The sequence below is a fragment of the Dermacentor albipictus genome, chromosome 8, assembly GCF_038994185.2.
Source record: "Dermacentor albipictus isolate Rhodes 1998 colony chromosome 8, USDA_Dalb.pri_finalv2, whole genome shotgun sequence".
NCBI classification, from domain to species: Eukaryota; Metazoa; Arthropoda; class Arachnida; order Ixodida; family Ixodidae; genus Dermacentor; species Dermacentor albipictus.
In genome coordinates this window covers 81,854,952-81,861,814 of record NC_091828.1, presented here as the reverse complement: position 1 = coordinate 81,861,814, position 6,863 = coordinate 81,854,952, and positions in this window count along the sequence as shown.

The following is a 6,863-nucleotide window of genomic DNA, read 5'->3' as shown; positions in this document are numbered from 1 at the left end:
ATATAAATTCTATCGTAAAAAAGGACTCAGAGGGTGATTACTTGTGCTTCAACAGAAATTGTTTATCAGTAGTCTTGCTGCAGGTCCGGTGTTCTCGCTTCCAATATCGAGGCGATCTAATTTTCGGGGGGGGGTGGGAAGGTTCTCTTTCTGCCTTGAGATTTCACCGTAAGGCTTAAAGTTTAAAGCGTTCTCGTGAAACTAAGATGCTTCTCTCTGATGCAGAAGTTATCGCCCAACTATAAGCTGGTGATGTCGAAAACCGTGTGATGAGAAAGGCGTGGCGAAAATCGGTTGATAATTTTAACCTGAGGAAAAAGTATGACGAACACATAGTGACAACGGCTACAGGGGGACCACGGAATAACGAGGAACATATGAATTGTTCCAGTGTAGAACTTCATGACGATTTCTCGGGATGAGTAAGACGTGAAAACTACCTTTTCACGCCAGTCTGTGACGACGAAGCTGGAATGAGAATGATGGAATGGCCACGACGGAATAAAAAGGGCAGTATGACAACAAATGAATTAACACACCTTTATGACAACGGTGTAAGAAAGCGTTACGTTTTGGGCGAGTTGGTTGTACATGGTTCCTAATAAACTGTTGTTTTACGATTTGCAAGAATTATTTCAACAGCAATCAGAGTTAATTAATTATTGTATTTCACGTACGTAAACACAATGTATGGCATATTTGTGCTAATTTCATATCAAGCTGTGATAGCTGCGGAAGCAGCGCAAAGAGGGAAGACATTGAGGTTTGTGTCAAATGATATAGTTTTCAACCTTGAAGACTATTTAGAGAATCGATACTTCATATAATAAACTTCCGCATGTTACTGTTAAGTTACATCCTATAACTTAGGTGTGCATATTTGTTTTTCCAGTGTGCGACATATTATTCCTTTAAACGTTAGTGCTAGCAATGCGCACAGTGGCTGGTTGCAGGAACGGGTCAATCAGCATCTCTGCGGGTAAATAAGTGCGGTCATTTGTCACCTTCCACGCAATTATTGCATGAACATTTTTAACATGACAGTGCGAGCCTGGAAAAGAGTTGATAAAACCTGTGCTATACGCTATCAAAATAGTATCGTTCTTTCATCAGTGACGGAGTATTTCTTGTCGGGAGAGCAACATAGAGAGAAGTGTACTAAGCCTTAGCCAAGTTGCGTTCTATTGAAACGGTATTACAACTTTTCCATCTCTGACGCTTGGAACTTACAAAGCTGTCTACTATTATGCCACTTTTTTAACATTTAAATATTTTAAGCAGCACTTCTTCGAGGGAAAACCAAATCACTAAGCTTAGCAGGTGTAACCTTCAGTTCCTTCCCGCTTTTTGTTAGCATTGCCATTCATTCGGAGCTGCTTAGCGGCTTGTGTTCCCGGCCATTTTAGTTTGCTAATAAACAGAGTCCTACTCTTTCAGCATTCTTTGAAGAAGCTGTTCGTTGAAATGCCAGAAGTTACTTGATGACGGGACGAATCACATCATATCGGTAGCTAGCAGGGATCGTAGTATTGAGATGGTGCTGTAGGTAGGCTGCGGGCACACTGACAAGGTTCTTTTATTTTCGAAAATTTGTTGGACACGGCGCTCAAGTGTTTATTCCTCCTGCTCTGCTTTCTTGTTACGTCTGTCTTCGTCACGATCGTATTGCTGGCATGGACCTTCAGTTTCCGTCAGATCGTACAAGTCTTCGGGGCAATACAAGGCGAGGACCTTATAGCACTCAGTATCTTTGTTAACATTGTTTCTGGATAATCCCCAAAGCAGACACTTTAGCCGTCCTGAAAACAGCAGTCAACGATACATATAAAAATGAGAAACTTCAATAGCCGCTGAGTGAGAGAATCAGGCTCACGACATAAGCTGCTGACGGGTTCTTACGGAGGGTTTAGACGAAATCCAATTTCAGTCACTGATTTACTCAGAACTGTGTGGTATTATACATTAGTACTTTATTTTCATACTTACATTACCGAAAAAATCCAGGAAATATAAAAACTAGGTCCAGGGCGCGAAACCAAGTAAGAATATCACGTACTATAATCTGGTAAAAGGTCGTATTAGGCGTAAATTGACAATACCTTAAAAATAGCTCTTATTTTAAAACAAATTTTGTCCTATCGCAGGATTGAAAAGGAAGAGCAAGTCACACAGTGCGTGTAGCCAAATTACGAAAACTCATTTTTTTCCAGATACGTTGGCACACGGACATTCTGAACATAACAAAAGCCGCTACTCGGTGCATTTTTGCAGTGATAACAATGTTCGACATTGAGAATCATACTCCTAAGCAACTTCAATGTTGTGACGTGGAGGGGAGGTCCTGTATTCTGAAATGCATCTTAAACTCTATACTTGACGGTGCCTGCCGTGAACGCGTCCCAGGAGCTCAGTGGGTTCCTTTCAAAGTGTTCTCGACATGCGTCATTTAAATCATGTCCATCGTGGGCTTCACCTTCAGTTGCATTTCTGAATATGGAGCTGAGACTCCAGAAACCAGCAATTACAAGTTTTTGGTGACTACAAAAAGAGGGAAAAACAAGCAGATATAGTAAAACAACGCAGGGTAGCACTGCAACATAACGCAGTTTTGCTATAACCATCATTGCGAGCAAAGGTTGATTTTCTAGTGACGCTGCTGATTTCAAAGCTACCGACGCTCCTATTCAATCGCAGTTCAATCTGTAACGTACTCCGGAAGTAACACATTTGTTCAGGGTTTGTTTTTTCTAGTGGAGGTAATTTAACCAAGCGCCTAGGAATGTGCGCCCAGTAATGGCTAAGATGACAGACACTTCGGTAACTGAGTTTTTATGATTACGACGTCAATACCACTGTTGTGTTGCGTTTTTGCGAAATCACTTGTGTGCTACTCATGGCGCTGACTCTAATGATGATCGGTAGTTGATGGGATTTGAATTTAGGGCAGTACAGATCCTCCAATCCAGCCCGGAGAGGCATCAATTGTTTATATCTACTCAAATTTGTTTTCTTTCTATGCACAAATAAAGTACTCCGAACACCGCCTAAGACATTGAACGAATGCTGCTCTATTAGTTGTACTATATTCAGCGCCTACTTGGTTATGGCAGGAATTCTGTTCAACTAGCAGACATAAGTGGAAAATTATACCTGATATTTGGCGTTCGTTTGGCATTCGAGAAGAACATCATTAGTAGCACTCAACATAAAGATCAACACCAAAAATTTTATGGAACGTAGGCAATGCCAGCGTTTTGCGAATTACAGAATAAGTTTTTAATTTTATTTTTGTCTTGCCACTTTGACATTGTTACAGTTATATGTTGTTCTGAGCAGTATTTGTTGCAAAGGATTGAGCTCACATATGACAATACTACCCCTTGACTTGTACTTTTCAAACATATTTTAGAAAGCACGTTATAACAGATTTTCTGACGGTATCTTGGATCTCATGGTAGGCATAAAATATATCAAACAGATCAATATTAGTGACGCTTTATAAACGATCCATTTTTTCCTAGGGAGGGTCGCACTAGAAGTTTCCGCAGAGTTTTCTACAAAAACATTCATGGAGTCTTCAGCCCTGTCAATTGGGGTGAATTGCTCTTACAGATGTTGATAACTTTTTTGGAAATAGTATTCCATCTCATGAAGTGTGATTTTGTTTATTAACTGCCTTTGAGCACTGGAGCTGTGTCCAAGTAGGATTTCGCTCAGAGCTTCATAGCTGAAATTGCGTTGTGTTAGTGTTTCACAGAGCTAGGAAAGACGCTACGAAATGTGTGAATTATTTTGCTGACGATAACAAATGCTTGAAGCCAGAGTTGCAACTTGCATTCTCGCAACATAGGGGGCTAGAGAGGGACACAGCGTCAACAAAGTAATGTTGCAGCTGTCATTTTCAATACATAACTAGCCCCAACTACAACTAGGTACAAGCCACTTTGAAAAAAATTTCTATTCTGTTTGTTCCAGAAAATTGTTTATATTGTCAGAAATAATGTTATTTTTCTTGAATCATCGCGCATCGTTTCTTTCCTGCGTCTGAAAATGTGTGTTTTTTTAAGTACGTGTTTTCATCACTATACGTAGATATTATTAAAAGTATCTACACCGCCAAAGAAGGAATTCATCAATCACGTGAACTGCATCCTCAAAGTAGTGACTTTTGAGATAACAAAAGTGGCCTAAATGTTAAACAATGATGCCACCTGGGGTTGCGCACACACTGCAGCAACAAGTGAAAAAATAGACTGTGCTGTTGATAGAGACAGGTTCTTACATGCGCGTTTATTTCTTTTGTAAAGCTCTTGTTTTGTTGTCGACAAAGCTTGTGCAAGAGCGGGTAAGCCTGCACATCTTACAAACCTTAGAAGCTAAAAAAGGCAGCAGCTCTGATGGTTTCACTGTTGAAACATGTGTGCAACCTACAACGCCAATTTTTTATACGTTGCACACCGTAAACGCATAGGAACTTCCTTGACAACCTATTTAAAGGCATGAAAAACTAGTTCAATTCACAGGAACACTGTAGAATTGCAGTCAATGAAGCAAGGAGGTGCAGTAACGGATGTTTACCCCAGCTCGCAAGATGGCATGAGTGAGTGCCATGTGAACGGTGAAAATAGGGGGGGGGGGGGGTGGCGGAGGGCAGTCGTATTCAGAAAGCTTGTCCTTCGTCAAGCATATTGGGTATCGGCTTGCCGCATTTCATGGCACGATATTCAGTATAAGGATTGGCTGTAAGTTGTCTTTACCAACAATTCCAGCATTGGTGCTTTTTGTGAACGCTGTCCCTGATACTGTGAAAATAGTTTCGACTTTGGCGGTATAACAACTATAACAGTCTTCATCGCTGGCAACGAGTCCGTATGCTGATTCCAAGCGAGTACATTGCCAGTATGTCGAGGGTGTAGTATTTTAATATGCCAGAAAGAAAGCGAAGCGCAGTAATTCATTCCCGGAATGGATGAAACATGTCCGTATTCACAAGATCATACATTAGAACTGTTCGTGAGAACAAATTTCTTGCTGTTGTAATGCTGGACATAATGTGAGATAAGGCGATGCGCCAATGGCAACGACCACTTGAAAAAAATTCTTTGTGGCTTCAACCCATTGTGTCCAATGGTCTCGTATGCAGTCATCCACAATAGTGCAGCGGAGTTTCTTAGTGAAATCGTCACCATTGCAAATATAATTGAGCTAGGGCCAAGTGGATATGATCGTATTCAAGTAAATACTGTGAACAGAACGACAACAATGTGAAAGCAGGAGCCAACGTTTCAACAAGTCGACTTGTCTTCTTCATGGCCTTGTAGACGAAAAGTCCACTCGCCGAAACGTTGGCTCCGGCTTGCCGCTATTTCTCATTTTCCTCATTATCTTGAATCTTCATCATCTTATTTCCCCGTGTTTTCCCTTGAAGCAAATACTTTCTCTAATACAAACTCCTGGACCTTTCAGGAACAACGAAGACATATATCCACACGTAATTTTATCTGAAATCCTGAAAAACTGCAGAAGCTGCCAGGCCTGTCAAAGCCTATGGTCAGCTCTTCATTTAACCCTGTCGAGGACGATGCACCAGTGTTATAAGGATCTCGTCCCAGCACAAAAAACAAGCCTCGGAAGCTGAGTTAGAGTTCATGAATTTTTAGTGTGCTCTGCGTAGTTGTGTTGCTCCGTCAAGACCACTCATCTCAGTGCTTGTTGCTGCTGTGGGAAAGGCAGCCTACGGGAGCACACGTTTTGGCCAGAGGCTATCTGCCTCGCGAGTGCAAACCTCCCTGCTCGACTAATACACTGCAGGAATGACAAGGCGGAGTCGAAATTGAGGCCTAGCTAAATGAGTGTCTCAGAATACCAACCACTCCCTCCACATCCCTCTTAAATGCCAATGAAGTTGCCGCCGAGATCACAGTAATGTTCCACGCAAAAAGGATGGATGGATGGATGTGTGTTGTTTAGTGGCGCAAGGGCCAGGTGTGGCCAAAGAGCGCCATGACTGATAATGATGTGTTAAGCGCTGATTGGTGAGTTACGATGATGGGGTGTAACATGGCTGTAAAGTGGCCTAAAATTAGTCGCTATCGTAGAAGCATAAAACAATATATAGGTATAAAATTATGACAGTGATACGTGGGGTGGTCTCTGGGTATAGGACGAGTGACAAGTGATCATGGGGCTAAATTCATGAATATGGAAATAGCACATATGCCTCCTTAAAGCCTTTGAGCCCAAAGGCTTGGAGGCAGGTGCTTTCTTTCAATGCAGCTACCGCAGCAGAAACCTCTGTTAAGAGGCTGTGCTACGGATTTCCTGGGGCTATAGTATGAAAAGTATGTACAGCTTTTAAAAATTGAAACAGTGATTCATGTTTAAAGAGAGGTTCCATACCGATAATCATTTGGGAATGAAGGGGAATTTGTTGCCGGTGAGGTAATGGAAAGTGCTTTTTGCTATTTGCATCTAATTCTCTGCATTGCATCAGAATGTGAAGCACGGTAAGTGGCTCACCACACTTATCACAAATGGGTGGATCACCACCTGACAATAGGTATGCGTGTGTACTGTATGTGTGGCCTATTCTAAGTCTGCAAAGTATTACTTCCGTGTGGCGGTTCTTTGATACCGGCGGCCAGTTGCCAAGATATGGCTTGATAACATGCAGTTTATTTTCTGTTTCTCTATCCCACAGCCGCTGCCAGAAAGCCCTGAGCGTTTTCTTTATGGAGGACCTAAGGTCCATTACAGGGACAGTCGTGGAAATGTCTGCAGCGTTCGCGTGGACGGATGTGGCTAGCTGGTCAGCCAACACGTTTCCTGCAATCTCGCGGTGCCCCGGCACCCAGCATACTACG